Raw genomic sequence first — 17,223 nt, 5'->3', positions numbered from 1 at the left:
AGGCCCGTGAAGCAAAGAACCCCGGGGGGCCTCCCTATAGCAGCCACCAAGGAACTGAGGTCCTTGGTCCAAAGCCCATAAGGAACTGACTCCTGCCAATGATCAGGGAACGAGTTTGGAGCCTCAGATGGCCTCATCCCTGGCCAACATCTTGGTTGAAGCCTGTTGGACGCCCTGAGCCAGAGGATGACACAGCTTAGCTTTGCCGGGATTCCTCACCCACAGAAACTGAAATATAATGTGAGGCTTAAGTCGCTAAGTTTCAGAGTAATGGTTATGGAGCGATAGGTAACTTCTAGACCCACGGCTGTCCGTGCGCACCTTCACAGTGCCTTAACCTGCCAGCACCTGCTTAAAGGGTGCTGCTGAACACTCCTGGGCTCTGCTCTGCCCTGGGGTTGCCGAGGTTGCTTTTCTTCTCCAGATCGGTTTGGGCAAGAGGTTTCCCCCCTTGTGGTTCTGTTCCCTGGCGGGGTGGGGGGGTCATGCAGAGTCAGATCCCGTGCTAGGCCCTGAACCTTCAGGCTCTGTGGCCGCGCCTAGAATCTCACACCAGGCTAGATTCTCTCCCCGTGGTCTGTGTTAAGGGTCTTCCTTCCTGTGGCAGCCAAAGCCCAGCTTGCTGCTTCCTTCTCTGGATGCGTGGGCATGTAAAGGGATGGGTGGCCAGCAAGACCTCAGAGGTGAGCCGAGCATCCTCTTGTGTGCTAACGTGGGGCCTCAGTCTCCTCCAACTCAGATCAAATGTCCCGTGGCCCCAGCAGGCACCGGGTACGCAGCCGTGGGCGAGTTTATTAACATCTCTGAGCCCCGAGTTCCACATCAGGGAAACAAGGCTAATAGTCACACCTCCTCCTAAGGTTCCTGAGGGGACGGGATGAGGTGGCGCATACAACCCCCTCAGAATGGTGGCTGGCATACAGTAAGTGCTCAATAAATATTACTTCCATTGACTGATGGGTCCCGTCGCGGTGGGCATTCTACGTACATTACAGCAGCAGGTCAGTGTCATTCTTCTCTCCCTTCTCCCTTCCTGTTAGAAGGGAGAGCTTCTCGTGTTAGCTTTTTGGATATTCCTTTCCCCAGGCTGCCTCCCGGCAAGAGATAGCCATGGCCCAGATCCGGCCAATGAGATATAAAAGGAAATCTGTGGGAGGTGTCTGAGAAATGTTTCCTCCTCGGTAAGAGAGAGGTTTGAAAAGATCCCTCTGCTTTCATGCTTTGGGTGCTCTGGTGTGAAGACGAGACGCTTGGAGCTGAAGCAGCCATCTTGCCACCATGAGGGAAGAGCCACATGGGCTGCAGAGACTGGCACTCAACGCCTGGGATGTTAGTGATCCCCGACACGTTGATCCTACTCTGTAGCCAATCACTGCTCTCTCATTGACTGGAACAATTCAATTCATTTCCTTTAAAGCTACTATAAGTCCTGCTTTCAGTTACTTAAAACCACAAGTATCTTAAGTGCCTTAAAAGTCGCTTAGGGGGGCCTACGTGGTTCAGTCAGTTAAGCGTCCGACTTCGGCTCAGGTCATGATCTCACGGTTAGTGGGTTCGAGCCCCGTGTCGGGCTCTGTGGTGACAGCTCAGAGCCTGGAACTTGCTTCAGATTCTGTGTCTCCCTCTCTCTCTGCCCCTCCCCCCCCACTGGCACTCTGTCTCTCTCAAAAATAAATAAAAACATTAAAAAAATTGTTTAAAGTAGCTTAAACAATATCATAAACTAAAAAATCCTTACAGGGGTGCCTGGCTGCCTCAGTTGAGGGGAGCATGTGACTCTCAATCTCAGGGTTGTGAGTTCAAGCCCCACATTGGACACAGAGATTAATTTACTGGAAAGAAGGAAGGAAGGAAGGAAGGAAGGAAGGAAGGGAGGGAGGAAGGGAGGGAGGGGAGAATCCTTACAAAATAACAAACCCTATTTCACAGGGGAAGAAGCCCAAAGCAACACCGTGGCAGGAACTCTGAAGGTACATTACCTATTTTAATCCCAGTAAAAACTCACTGAGGCAGGCTTTCTATTTTCAGATTTCTTCACAAGTTTAGAAGATTAAATAGCCAGTTTCACACAATTAAATGGGGGAGGCGGGACTTGAACCCAGGTCTCTCAAATCTAGACACAGCATTCTTCCAGCACCAGAATCCTCTTGGAAATGTCCCTACCCCGCCGCTGTTGAGTCAGTAAAAGTGCGGTAACCCTAATTCAGGTCGTGTCAACCTGAACGTAATTATGTTCATCGCTTAGGAAGTGCATTTGAGAAAGAAGTATTAGCCACAATAAAAAAGAATAGTGGTGACAGCTGGGTGAAATTCACAGTCCTAAGACCCATGTGCTGATGTGTATTTCTGTCTTTAGGCTCTCAGAGAATTTATATTCCCGATCCGCACTTCAATTGATAATTGCCCTGCGTCTGTTCTTTTTAAATCTTTATTATTTTTTCATTCTCTCCCAGATGTTGAGTTGAGCGGCAGTGATTTCGGGATTTCAGCGAGAGGTCCAGCTGCTGGGTTTGGGAAGTGTCCATATTTTGTTTCTTTTCAGCCCTTCAACTTGAATTTATGATGAGGTTTTGATGAATGGTACCCTTCTCCCAGCCCTGCTCTCTTTGCCTGTGTCTGTGTCTGCAATATCTTTGGTCTAATTATGCGGATGTGTCTCTTGGTAGAAAATTTATGTGATGCCTGTTGCCAGGAACCCGGAGCCGGGACTAGGGATTTGTGGTCTAAACAGCCTTGACTCCACACCCTGCAGTATATCCAAAGTGAAGATGGGGAGACTGGGCCACTTGCTAATTTAGGGCGCCAGCAGGTTGAGAGTTTGGGCAAATGTCATCCCTGCACTAAACTGAAGACACACAACAGGAATCAAGGATTTGGAGAACCAATCAAAATTAGGGGCAGGAGGGAAGGGGTCGTGGAATCAAGGATTTGGGGGGAACCGATCAAAATTAGGGACAGAGAAAGGGATGTGGAATCAAGGATTGGGGAACTGATCAAAATTAGGGGCAGAGGAAGGGGGCATAGACTCAAGGATTGGGGGACAAATCAAAATTAGGAGCAGGGGTTTACAGAGAGGGAAGGAGGCAAACCATAAGAGACTCTTAAATACTGAGAACAAACTGAGGGTTGATTGGGGGAATGGGAGGGAGGGAAAAGTGGGTGATGGGCTTTGAGGAGGGCACCTGTTGAGATGAGCACTGGGTGTTGTATGGAAACCAATTGGACAATAAATTGTATTGAATATAAAAAAAATTAGGAGCAGGGGGAAGGGGGCATAGAATCAAGGATTGGGGGCGCCAATCAAAATTAGGGGCCGAAGAAGGGGGCATAGAATTAAGGATTTGGAGGTCCAAATGAAAATTAGGGACTGGAGAAGGGGGCCCAGAATCAAGGATTTGGGGGTCCAAATGAAAATTAGGGGCTGGGGAAGGGGGCATAGAATCAAGGATGGGGGGGCCAATCAAAATTAGGGGCCGGAGAAGGGGCATAGAATCAAGGATTTGGGGGTCCAAATGAAAATTAGGGGCCAGGGGAGGGGGCGTGGAGGGGAACAGGTAGGGCAAGGAGAATGGAGTACTTGGGTGGGGGGATTTATTTTATTCACCTAGGTGGGAACTTACCCGCCTCTAATAAACTTGGCTAAATTCACTCATTTCTTGGCTTTCCAATTTATTTTCAGTTCCTTGAGGTGGAGAGCTATTCTAGGGCTCTCTTGCTATGTAACAAATCACCCGGATTTTCGTCGGCTTAAAGTAACAGTAGTCATATGACTTATCACTCATATTTTCTGGGAGCCAGGAGTTCAGGAAGGTCTTGGCTGGGCAGGTCTGGCCTGGGGCTCGGGCACTTGCATCAAAACAGAGACTAGTGGGTGGAGCACGGGACACTTCATCTCGGGGATTGTGAGTTCGAGCCCCACCGTTGGGTGTAGAGATGGCTTAAAAATAAATTTTTTTTTTAATTTAATTTTATTTATTTATTTTTTTAAATAAAATCTTAAAAAAAAAAAAACAACTGTGACAGAACCGCTGGGGGCTGGTTGGGTAACTTTGTCTTTAAATGTTTTTTTCATGTTTATTTATTTTTGAGAGAGAGAGAGAGCAAATGGGGGAGGGGCAGAGAGCGAGGGAGACAAGAGTTCGAAGCAGGCTTCAGGCTCCAAGCTGTCGTGGGGCTTGAACCCACAAACTGTGCGGTCATGACCGGAGCCAAAGGCAGATGCTCAACCCGCTGAGCCACCCAGGCGCCGCTCTTGTTTAGCCTCTCCCCCGCAGAGCTGCTGCTGGGCTGGTGCTGCCATAAGTCTTCTGTGGTGCTGACCCTTTGACACAATCCCAAGCAGCAGAGGATTTTTCCAGTACCTACTATGTATTCGTTTTGCAAATCGCTCCTTGCGAGCCACCAGCACCGGGCTGTGTTTGGGGCGCCGGATGCCGGAGCGCCTGCCTCGTGGGTGCTACCGTCTCCTCAGAGAGGCCAGCGGCTACTGGATGACCAGACAGATGCCCTGGCAGGAACCGCATGGCCAGAAACAAACCGTGGAGTCAGGAGTTGACTGTTTAGCGGGGTGGAGGGTAGTGTGCGATGAAGGGCAAGCAGGGCCAGCGAAGGTTTCCCTGGGGACTCTGCTTGAGGAGGGCGACGAGGAGTCTGTGCAGGTGGGGGCACTTAGGGCAGGCGGCAGGCCTGGGGGCAGGTGGACCGAGCACAGGCCGATGCTCTTTTTTTTTTTTTTTTTAAGTTTATTTCTTAGAGAGAGAGGGAGGAGGGAGAATCCCAAGCAGACTCCCCACTGTCAGCACAGAGCCCAACGCGGGGCTCGAACCCACCGCCCGTGAGATCAAGAGTCGGAGGCTTAACCGACTGAGCCACCCAGGTGCCCCCCCGAGCTGGTGCTCCTTCACGTGGCTCCTGCAGATCTCACTGTCTTCCTGGCGGGAGAGTGTGTCGGTGAGGGGTTCCACCTGGAAAGTAGAAGCCACTGGAGGCAGTTAGGGGGCCGTTTCTCAGAAAGACATGGAAATGTGGGGGGCGGGGGAGGCCGGGGAGGTTGCTTTAGGAAACAGCCCGGCGTGGCGGGGGGGAGTCTCCCTGTGGTCCCCAGCGGCCGCAGCCCTGCAGCGGATGAGCTCTGGAAGGTACCTCGGGAGTGAGGGGTGTTGCTGTGGATGAGCCTGGCCTGTGGGCTCAGTCCAATCCAGAGCCCCAGAGCCACACCCACAGGGATTTGCAGACATGATGTGCCAGGCCGTGGACGCCCCCTTGCCCTGCGGTCCCATGTATGGGTCCACGGCCAGGGCCGGTGCCGGGGGCGGCCAGGGGGGCTCTCAGGGTGCAGAATTTAAGGAGGCACACCCCCCAAGCCTCAACTACACTTGCAAGGCCGTGGGAGTAATGCCTCCTGAAAACTTACACCCCAGACCCAGTCCCGTGTCGGGTGGCTTTTCCATTGGGAGAGGCACCCCATAAAGACCTCTCCATCAGGGAAGCTCTGGAGAGAGCCATCCCTGTGCCGTGAAAGGGCTGGCCAGGAGGAGGGAAGATGTTGTCTAAGAGAATAAAGAGAATAGGACGGAGAACACCCTGGAGAGGAAGAGAGCCTGGCTGGTTCATCAGCAGGACTGAGTGAAGGGTAGCAGCTCCCCAGTCACACCCGGGGTCTGGCATTTGCTTGCGCCTTCTAGCTGCTGCTCTGCAGAGCCCGTATGCTTCTGTGACGTCCCCTGCAGAAACACGAGCTACCTACAAAGATTGGGGGGTGGTTAACCCCTCCGCGGAAAAGGGGAGAGAGACCCATCAACTCCTGGGGATGACGGCTTAGACTTAACTGCAACCAGGAACGTTTTCTTTCACGTTGTGTTGATGGTGAGAGCCACAGATCTCTACTTTATGGTCTCTGGCCTCGTGTGGGGAGCAGTGGCCAGGTTTGGGAAGCAGGCTCAAGAGAGGACAAGGGCCTGATGAAGGGGGGGGTGGAGGGTCTCAACAGCCCCGCTTGGCCCTCGTCTGGTGCTTGTCAGTGGCCGCTAGGGGGAGCTCACGGCCTCTTCCCCTCCTATCACACCTCGTCCTTCTCCACCCCTGGGCAGGAAACACACTGATGAAGCCAAAGCCACGGGCACCTGTGGCTGGAGGTGCCAAAGGGAGGTAGCCCTGCTGTGACAAGCAGAGAGGTCCATGGCTCTTGGGTCCGTGTGACCAGGCTCTTTGAATTTCTCCTGGCAATTCTCTCGAGCCCTTCCTGTACGGAAATCTTTCTGGCTCCTCTGGTCGGATTCCTGCCTGTCACCGTCACAAACCCAAGACTGCACAGCTGTTGAGTAGTGGGATTTGATTCAAAGTCATGGCTAATGCCAGAGCCCATGTTCAGTACTCCCCCCCCAGCCCCCCTCCCCACAGCTCTGCCCTCAAGGAGGGTGTAAGTGAATCAGAAATGCATCAGCCTTGTAGGACCAGAAGGGACCTTCACAATCTCTGAGTGCTGGGTACGTCACCCCATTCATTGGATTTGAGAGATTTCCTTGTTTTTTGGTTTGCTTTCAAATATGCTAAGACAGAAAATAGATCTATTTAATTTTTGCTTATTGTACACACGATGGCCAGTTTGGGGAACACCTATGAAAATTTTGAGGCAAATTCTATATGCCTCATGCATCATTTATAGGAAGATCAATCACCATTTATCATAAGACAATTATATCATATTCATTTTAAGCTTCCTTTTTTCCCCCCTTGATTTAGTTTTTTGAGACCTTCTATATATTTTTTTTTTTAATTTTTTTCAACGTTTATTTATTTTTGGGACAGAGAGAGACAGAGCATGAACGGGGGAGGGGCAGAGAGAGAGGGAGACACAGAATCGGAAACAGGCTCCAGGCTCCGAGCCATCAGCCCAGAGCCCGACGCGGGGCTCGAACTCCCGGACCGCGAGATCGTGACCTGGCTGAAGTCAGACGCTTAACCGACTGCGCCACCCAGGCGCCCCGAGACCTTCTATATTGATTTTAACTGTTAGTCACTAGGGAAAGGTCCTGTGAATAAAACCAGTAAGGTGTCCCTCCCCTTGTGTCTCTGACTGGCTCTGATTAGTACTTTGTAACTTACGACCCCAGCCTCTGTATGACTTCATCCTCTTTCCTCGAGAAGTTCCTCTCCGTGTTTGGCTGAAGCCTTCCTCTCTTCTCTAACAACGTGCCTTTTTATATAAAAGGAGCCCATTTAGGGAGAAGACCCCACACTGGGATCTGAACCCGGCTCCCTAGGAAGCAGGAGCCAAAGCATGAAAGTGATGAGGTTTTGTTGTTGTGGATCCCAGCCAGCATTTCTGCTTCACCCTGGTGAGCCCCCAGGAGAGGGGTGTCCAAGAAAGGTGGTCAGGTCACACGTTTAGGGGCCCTGACAAGGCTCCGGGGACTTTGCTCTGAGAAGGAGCTGACCTCTCCCTCTGGCTTCCTCTTCCTGTGGGGGCTGCAGACCGCCGTGCCTCTCCCGGAGAGCTTGCTGGCTCCTCTGGTCTGCTCTTGTCTGCTTGGGGCAAAGGAGACATCACATGCTGGTGCCACTGGAGTCAGAGCAGCCACAGGCCAGTGCAGATGTGCGGGTGGGCGGTGGGCAGGGGGGTGGAGAGCAGGCGGGCCTGATCAAAGCTGCTGGGGAGACGTCCCGCTTCTCCACCCGCCCCCACTTGCTGAATTACATGAGTTCAGCTGATAAACCCTCCTTGCAGAAAGGCTCCCCGGAGAAAGCGGTTGCTGTGAATGCACTAATCAGATTGAGCGAGAAGTTGTTCCAGGCACCTTTCCCTGAAACGCGCGAGAATCCCGTTTCCAATTTACTGATTATGCGATAAGAAAATGTCTTCGTTAATTTCATAGGCAAAGCGCCTTAGCCTACTTCCAGATCTCATGCCTCCTTGTGAAATCACAGAAAATCTCGGTTCCCTTTAATAAACGGAACCCATAAGAAAATCAAGAATAATTACTTTGTTTATTAACGTCCAGTGGTGAACGTTTCAAAAGCAGTTTAAATAAATACGGTGCAAATCTGAGCTGGGGCCCCAAGGTAGTAATCTGTATGGACGGACGGAGTAAAACAACGCTCATTGGAACCTGTGCAATTTTAAATTTCGCTTTTTCTAAGGTGGCTGTCGATCACCAATTTAGACACCAGAGAATCAAACCGTGTCCAAGAGTCTCAGGGTATGGTGAGCGAATGGGGTCCAGGCTCACTCCACAAGTCTGTCCTCCCCAAAGGCCCGGAGACCCCTGTCCTTCCCCCTGGATCCCACTCCTCCGGTATCTTTGGTGAGAAGATGGTGGGAGCAGAGGGCAAAATCCACTCCGCCAGAGGACGGGGATGCCCTCAGGTGTATGAACTCTGCCAGTATGAGTCATACTTCCTAGCTTGCTCTGTGCTTCCCAAACTTCTCGTGCCCCCTGGTGATAGGCTGAATAATACCCCCCCTCCCCCCAAAGATGGCCACATCCTCATCATCCCCAATACTTGTGAATATGTTACCTTGTTTGGCCAAAACTAACGGACAATTGCCGATGTGATTCAACTAAGGATTTTGAGACAAAGGGATCATCCTGGATTGTCTGGGTGGGCCCGTAATGCTATCTGTCACAAGTATGCTCTTAAAAGGGAGGCAGGGGGAGATTTTACTGGACACAGAAGAGGAAGGAGAAGCCATGTGACCAGCGATGCTCGGATTGGGGTGATGTGAGCACCAGCCAACGACTATCAACGGCCACGAGAGAGGGGAAGAAGCAAGAAACAGATTGTCCCGCACAGCCCTAAGAGGAAGCAGGGCCTTGCCAACACTTTGACTGCAGCCCCGTAAAGCTGATCGTGGACTTCTGGCCTCCACAGCTCTAAGAGGATAAATGTGCATTGCTGTAAGTCAGGCTTGCTCATAATTGCCCCCAGCAGCCACAGGAAACTAACAGAGTCCCCTTCGTGACTCTTGCCAGTTTGCGTATTGATACCGTAATTGTTTGTTAACATTTTCCTATTTTTTAAAATGTTTTAACACATATTTATCTTTGAAAGACAGAAAGAGACAGAGCACGAGCAAGGGAGGGGCAGAGAGAGAGGGAAACACAGAACCCGAAGCAGGCCCCAGGCTCTGAGCTATAACCACAGAGCCCGATATGGGGCTCGAACCCACGAAGTGCGAGATCATGACCTGAGCCAAAGTGGGACGCTTCACAGACTGAGCCACCCAGGATGCCCCGCTAACACTTTTCTTTAAATTGATTCTGAGCTGGGGTGTCTGGGTGCTTCAGTCGGTTGAGCTTGTGACTGTTGATTTCTGCTCAGGTCGTGATCTCGTGGTTCATGGGACTGAGCCCTGAACTGGGCTCTGCACTGACAGCTGGGAGCCTGCTTGGGATTCTCTCTCTCTCCCTTTCTCTCTGTCTTTTCCCCTCCCGTGTTCCCCTCCCCTGTTCACACACACACACACACACACACACACTCAAAACAAATAAACTTAAAACAATCAATCAGTTCTGAGCTAACATGGCTATTTACTTCCACTTTGTATCAGCCACGATATTCAAGAAATCACAAGTCTGGTACCTACCCAAATGTTTAACTTCACGTCACTTGAAATGCTCATCCCTGCGTGCTCTACAATTATCAAATGAGCCACCGGGACCACCGGTGGGAGTGCCCCTCACTTTGTGAAACACTGACCCAGTTCCATACACGGCTCGGGAAGCATCCATCGTGCAGCTGGGCTTTCAAAACCGCTTTGTTAAGTTCAGATTCCACTCGAAAACGATCAGAAAAAAAAAAGGAAAGAATCAGCCCCTTTAAAAATAGAAGCTGTTCCTCCTGCAAATTTTCACAGAGCCAGATTTTAAAATGCAGAATTTAGCAGAATCTTAAATCGTTCTTGGTAGAGTTACTGACATCTAGATAAGGACCCTCACAGGGGAAGAAGGAGGGAACCATGGCATGTGCTCGCAGGGAGCTGGATCCAGGAGCAGAAGCTTAGGTAACAGCCCCAACTAGAATGGCAGCTCTCCGTGTTTTTCTGTTTGTTCTCTCGCCTCTGCCTCTGGACAGAGGACCGCGGAGGTCAAGCAGGCATTGCTGTGCCAGAGGGGGATTTTTGGAGGCTGAGAGATGGGAGGTGATAGAGTTGGTAAGTCCCCCACCCGGCGGAGACGATGCCCATTATTAACTGGTTTCCCATGACTCAGACAGGGGGATGGACAAAGCCTCAGCCCTCCATCTCAAAAGTTAGATCTCATAAAATGGACACAGCTGGGCGGGGGTAGAGGAAGGTGTCCAGCTCCGAAAAGGGGAGTCAGGCTAGTCCCACGTAAGCCTGGGAGTAGATTCTGCCAAACAGCGGGTACTGACGAGAAAGTTCTAGAAGAAGCCAGTCCTGGATTTGGGCTTCTTTCCCCTTCCCCCCGCCCCGCCCCCGCCTGTTTAAACATCGTTTTGTCACAAGCCATCACGCCTATGGGCAGCGCGTCAAACCTATCTGATGGAAAACCCCCGCTAGATGAATAGATTCTCTTTTAGTACATACGTTGTTTCTGCTAATGAGAAAAGTAATCTGAAAGCGAAATCCCACTTTTTCTTTTCATTCCAAAAGCTCTAAGCTTAGGTCGCCAGCCTCTGATCCGAGGGTCCACCAGCCACGCCTGGGGGCAAACCAAGCCTCTGACCGCACCTAAGCGAGCGGTCACATGGACCCCCTTTACCTCTGTCCCTCGGCATTGATCTAATTGGTGGTGGCACCCCAAGGCCCCAAGAGGACCGCTGTCCCTGCGGTCAGTGGAATGCTGGCCTGGGGCTGGTGGACTGCTGTGGTTTTTTACCTGCCCAGCGTCATCTTTCTTTTTCTGGCTCCGGTATCCCTTTGGTAAAACTTGTTCAGAATTGTTGCACGGAGTTGAGCCAGCCACCCCCCCCCCATCTTTCCTAGGGGTGGCCATACATCATGGGTGAAGCAAATCAGCATATCTCCTTGGCCACAGTAAATGTTGAAGGGAGGGGTCAGAGAGAGAGTCAGGCTCTGAACTTTTAGATCAAATGCTGGAAAAATGATTATCTGCACCCAGGCTGTACCCGGTAGTCAGTAAGACTGGTGCTTCTGCATGCCAGGGTAACCAGAGAGCTTTATGAGAGTAAAGCTCTCCCAGAGTTACACCAAATCAGAAGAAAGATTAAGACAGAGAGAGATGTCACAATATTGTTTGAGACCCTGGATCCAGCCTTACCTGAAGCTTCACTCCCTGCACCCTTCATTTATCTGAATCAATACATTATTGTTTCCTTTCTTCCTTCCTTCTTCTTCTTCTTTTTCTTCTTCTTCTTCTCCTTCTCCTTCTCCTTCTCCTTCTCTCTCTCTTTTTTTTTAAGTGTTCTGTAGGGGCGCCTGCGTGGCTCAGTCAGTTAAGCGTCCGACTTTGGCTCAGGTCATAATCTCACGGTTTGTGAGCTGGAGCCCTGAGTCGGGCTCTGCACTGACAGCTCAGAGCCTGGAACCTGCTTCTGATTCTGTGTGTGTGTCTGTCTCTCTCTCTCTCTCTGCCCCTCCCCTGCTCATGTTCTGTCTGTCTCTCTCGAAAATAAATAAACATTTTTTAAAAATCATAAAGCAGGGGCGCCTGGGTGGCTCAGTCGGTTAAGCGTCCGACTTTGGCTCAGGTCATGATCTCCTGGTTCAGGGGTTTGAGCTCCACATCCGGCTCTGGGCTGACAGCTCAGAGCCTGGAGCCTGTTTGGGATTCTGTGTCTCCCTCTGCCTGCCCCTCTGCTGCTTGCACTCTGTGTCTCGCATTGTCTCAAAAACAAATAAACATAAAAAATTTAAAAAAAAAATCATAAAGCAAATACATAAAGTCCCTCCTAGCCCTATGCAGGGCTGACTGCACAACCAAGAAGATATTGTAGACCTGAGATGGGTAACTTCTGAAGCCAGGTCATTAAAGAGAGGGCAGCTCTCTCTTAAGGGCTCATGGGTCACTCCCTCTGGGGGAGACCAGCTGCCATGTCCTGGGGACGCCCAAGCTGCCCGATGGAAGGCACCACATGTTGAGGAACACAGTCCTCCTGCCAACAGCCTCCATGGGCTCACCAGCCACATGACGGAGCCACCTCGGAAATGGGTCCTCCAGCCCCGGTCAAGCCTTCAGATGATACGGGTCCTGCTGACACCTTGCCTGCAACCTCATGAGTGACCCTACGCCAAGAGCACCTGCTCCTGAATCCCTGACCTGCAGAAACTGTGAGATTATATTTAGTGTTGTGTGAAGTCACTACATTTTGCAGTCACTTCTTTCCATGACAGTGGGTAACTCGTACTCTCTCCCTCGTCAGCCTTTTCTTCCCTGGATCCATTTCCTCCTCCTGGCTGCCTTCCCTGACTTCTTTATCAGGCTACCCACCCCTGCTCCACGCAGGGTGATCTCACCCTCTTTCTTCACCTGCTGTTTTCTCTCCAAGAATCACCCTTTGGTGCTGCCCCCACGCTTCCCCTCCTCTCTCCTTGTCCCTGCCCTCCTCCTCCACCTAAAGAAACGGCTTCACGGGGTGTCAGGGTAGCTCAGTAGGTTGAGCATCCGACTTCAGCTCAGGTCACGATCTCACAGCTCATGAGTTCGAGCCCCGCGTCGGGCTGTGTGCCGACAGCTCGGAGCCCGGAACCTGCTTTGGATTCTGTGTCTCCCCCTCTCTCTCTGCCCCTCCCCCACTTGCACTCTGTCTCTCTCTCAAAAATAAATAAACATTAAACGCTTTTTAAAGAAATGGCTCCCTCTCCTTCCCTCTTGACAAGCATCATGACAACAATTACAGTTGATAATCCTTGCTGTAAAGGAGTAGATTTCTTTAGTGTAGATTAGGAAAATTTTGGTTTTGTTTGAGGCTGCTAAGCTTCTCTCTCCACCCCACCCCCCCCATCTTCCCAAAGCACAGAGGGGGAAAATCGCTCACATCCCCCTCCTGTGGAGAAGTCCAGGCAGCCTAGAAAGCCCCGTGAATGCTGATTTTTCACGGGGCTTTTGCAGTGGCAGAAGGGGGCTGGGGAGCAGTATGCCACGATCGTCATGGCAACACGCTCCCTGGTGGGTCCTGGGCTGCACTCCCAGGCAGGGGAAGTGGATCCCAAGTGTGCGTCCCTCATGGAGTGGGCATCAGAAAGCAAGACTGCCGGGAAACAGACGGGGCTGTTAGCAGGTGTCCTATCTCCAGAGGCAGACAGCCAGGTGGGCAAAGCCAGTGAGCCCGGCACTCAGGAATGGGGTGAGCTGGACCCAGGCCCTAACCAGAGCCACCCGAGTGGGCAGCTCTTTGCCCTTACTGGGCTTGTTCTACTCCCTGGCGATGTGGTTGGTTTGGGTCCACAGGTGACTCCTGCCCTTGGAAAAGAAGGTCAGCAAATTCCATCATCCTTCACTGCATCTGTGTTTCTGTGTTCCCCAAACTCAGTGATACCCAGAGATCTTTATTTCTATTTATTACTATTGTTATTATTACTTATTTTGAGAGAGAGAGAGAGAGGGGCGCCTGGGTGGCGCAGTCGGTTAGGCGTCTGACTTCAGCCAGGTCACGATCTCGCGGTCCAGGAGTTCGAGCCCCGCGTCAGGCTCTGGGCTGATGGCTCAGAGCCTGGAGCCTGTTTCCGATTCTGTGTCTCCCTCTCTCTCTGCCCCTCCCCCGTTCATGCTCTGTCTCTCTCTGTCCCAAAAAAATAAATAAAAACATTGAGAGAGAGAGAGAGAGAGAGAGAGAGAGAGAAAGAGATAGTGCAAATGGAAGAGGAGCAGAGAGAGAGGGAGAGAAAATCCCAAGCAGGCTCTGAGCTGTCAGCTCGAACCCACAGACTGTGAGATCATGACCTGAGTCGAAACCAAGAGTTGGGGGCGACTGGGTGGCTCAGTTGATTAAGCGTCTGACTTCGGCTCAGGTCATGATCTCGCGGTTCGTGAGTTCGAACCCCGCGTCGGGCTCCGTGCGGACATCTCAGAGCCTGGAGCCTGCTTCTGATTCTGTGTCTCCCTCTCTCTCTGACCTTCCCCATTCATGCTCTGCCTCTCTCTGTCTCAAAAATAAATAAACATTAAAAAAATTAAAAAAAAAAAAAGAAAAGAAACCAAGACCTGGATGCTTAACCGAATGAGCCACCCAGGCGCCCCATTATCTTTTAAGATTTAATTTTTTAAAAACTAATCTCTACACCCAACGTGGAACTCGAACTTACAACCTGGAGATCAAGAGTCGCACACTCTACTGACCGAACCAGCCAGACACCCGTGTACCCGGACACCTGTGCACCTGGAGATTTAAAAAAAAAAAATTTTAATGTTTACTTATTTTGAGAGACTGAGAGAGACAGAGCACAAGTGGGGGGAGGGGCAGAGAGAGAGGGAGACACAGAATTGGAAACAGGCTCCAGGCTCTGAGCCATCAGCCCAGAGCTGACGGGGGGGGGGGGGGGGGGGGGGGGGGGGGCTCGAACTCACGCGAGATCACTCGAGATCTCGCGAGATCGTGAACTCACGGACCGCGAGATCGTGGCCTGGCTGAAGTCGGACGCTTAACCGACTGCGCCACCCAGGCGTCCCTGTCCCTAAACAAACAAACAAACATTTAAAACCAAAACAAACCAAAATACTGGTATTTGTAGAGACCAAAAATGATCTGGCGTAATTTTTGTATGTCTCAGTCTAATACCGACAACGGGCCCGGAGCTAAGATACATTTTACTTTCTGGAGTCTTTTTTAATGATTCTTCCGGATCTCTGTGCTCCCATTTTCAAACTGTCCGCAGGCACCTCCTCCCGCTTTGCTGTCAAGATACCTTGTTCTATACACTGTAAACTTAAAAACTAGATGAAAAAAACTCGTTTGTTAGAATTATTTGAAAACCTCGAGTGAGTAGGTTCTTCTGAGGCTCTGAAGGACTGGAGCCTGGAGCCTGCTTTGGATTCTGTGTCTCCCTCTCTCTCTGTCCTTCCCCCTCTCATGCTCTGTCTCCCTCTCTCGCTCTCTCAAAAATAAATAAACATTAAAAAAAAGAGTGAGGCATACCAAGTAGGCACAGGTGTATATGCCAAGCCTACAGAAAGTGGGGAAAATAGAAGAATGAACCCCCCATCGTTGAGGTAGCCCAACGTTGACAGTTAGCATCGAACATGCCTTGCATCTTCCAAATTCCTTTTGCCTAGTTGTCGCTGAATTCTGGGTTCCTGAAGGGGCTGGATCTTGGGCTCCAGGAAATCACAGCTTTCCTCTATCCTTGGCATCAACCTTGAACAACCAGAGAGGACCCCCGTCACGTGCCCTTTCATTTCCTGGGGGGGGGGGGGGTCATCAAGGTGTTCGCTGGCAGAGACAGCTTTGAAGGGCAGTTTGCTGGAAGGTTCTGGTGAAACACGTGCTACCCTGTCTCCAGAATGCCCCATGGGTCTGCGTGCAAGGCATGACCTTCAGGTGACCTTCAGAAGGGCTCTGGAAAGCCTCCTTTGCCTGACTGGGAGATCCTGCCGGGAAGTCGAGAGGAACGTAAAACCAGCATTCTATTTCCTCACTGTGGTTGTTCTGGAAGGTTCTGGCAGGAGTTTTTTTATTAGCCTAGAGAGCAAATAACCATTACTTTCACCTCCTTAGGATACCAGGCCTGGAGGTTTTCCCAAACCACTCTTCTGCGTTCTCAAACCTTCTAGAAGCGAAATCATAGAGCTGGGGCCTCGACCACAAACATTCCCCAGGCAGCCCCCTGCGACCGCTCCTTCTCACGGCCTCATGAATCAGGTATCACGGCCTCTTGCTTTGCAGACGACAGAGCTCTGCAGAGAAGTTTCCAGAGGTGAAGGCACTTGCTCTAGGCATGTAATTAGTAAGCAAAAATTTGGGACTCGGACGAGCCTAATAATTGGAGTCTTCGTTAATAAACGGAGAACTAATTATAGTCATCGAAGAGACTGTTCCTTTTCTGTTGTGATTAATTCCGAATTTATTTTAGTCTTCAAAAGAACGGAGAGTCGTGGCGGGGCTTTGTTCTGAGAAAGAAACGCTCCCGTCCTAACAGTCTTCCTTGGCCAGCATATCGTGCTCAACCCGGGTGGCTTCTGGCAAAGCTCAAGAGTCTCCGGGGATCTGGGTCAACCTGAGCTACTCAGAAGGAACATTCCAGAACTATTTTCACACTTTGATAAGAGGGACGAAGCTTAGGGATGAAAAAACTTCTAGCTTCAGCCATGCTGTTGGGGAAAGAACTCAAGGTCTGTTTGGCTGGCCTTTGAGGTGAGAAAAGCAGGAATCCAAAGGCATCCAGCTTTGGGTATGTTAATTGCAGCCCTCAAGCTGGAGGAGAGAACTTCTCTTTCCCGTGACTTTGTCTATTTCCCCTGGGCTCCTTGGTGGATATTTTGTTGTTATTTGCTCCCCAAAGGGCAGTCTTATTGGACTTCCCTGCTGTCTCCAGGGGCAGGAGGGAATGAGGCAGAAAGTTCTTTCTCCGCCCACGGGCCAAGACCAGCAAAAAGATGCACGTCAATTTCTGCCTCATACATTGTACTTAGTTTCTCTGAAGCCCCTCTTTTCTTCTCTCCTCCTCTTTCTCTTTCCGGCCCTCCCTGCTTCTTTTGCAAATGAAGCCCCCCCAGTTTTCTCGGGGCCTTGGGGTTGGGCCTCTCAGTACATGGGAGGGGGAGGGGGCTTGGCTGGGGGAAAGATCTGCCTGCTTCCCTCTTCCCTCTCTCTTCTAGCCCCAGAACATTTCTCTTACTTTTTTTTTTTAATTTTTTAAATGTTTATTTGTTTTTGAGATAGAGAGCAAGAGTGCATGAGTGGGGGAAGGGCAGAGAGAGAGAGAGAGACACAGAATCCGAAGCAGGTTCCAGGCTCTGAGCTGTCAGCACAGAGCCTGACGCGGGGCTCGAACCCACTAACCGTGAGATCATGACCTGAGCCGAAGTCGGACCCTTAACTGCCCCTGCTCCTGCCGCTGCCCTGGGGTGTCCAAAACCAAACTCTGCAAACTGAATTAAAACAAAGGAAAAAGATGAGTTTATTGCAGTGTTTTTGGTTGCTCACTGGGGAGCTCAGGGCTCCAGGAACAGTGAGTTCGGAGTCGCTTACAGACCAAGGGTGACTGGGGAGTAAATGTGCAAGTTGTTTGTTTGTGGTTTTTTTGGCTCATTGGTTGCCCAGTGGTCTTCTTTCTTACGTGGGGGTGAGAGCAGCAGAGTCAGG

Source organism: Prionailurus bengalensis, chromosome E1 (assembly GCF_016509475.1).
Source record: "Prionailurus bengalensis isolate Pbe53 chromosome E1, Fcat_Pben_1.1_paternal_pri, whole genome shotgun sequence".
Classification (NCBI taxonomy): Eukaryota; Metazoa; Chordata; class Mammalia; order Carnivora; family Felidae; genus Prionailurus; species Prionailurus bengalensis.
The sequence above is the reverse complement of the archived record's forward strand: the minus strand, read 5'-3'. Positions refer to the sequence as shown.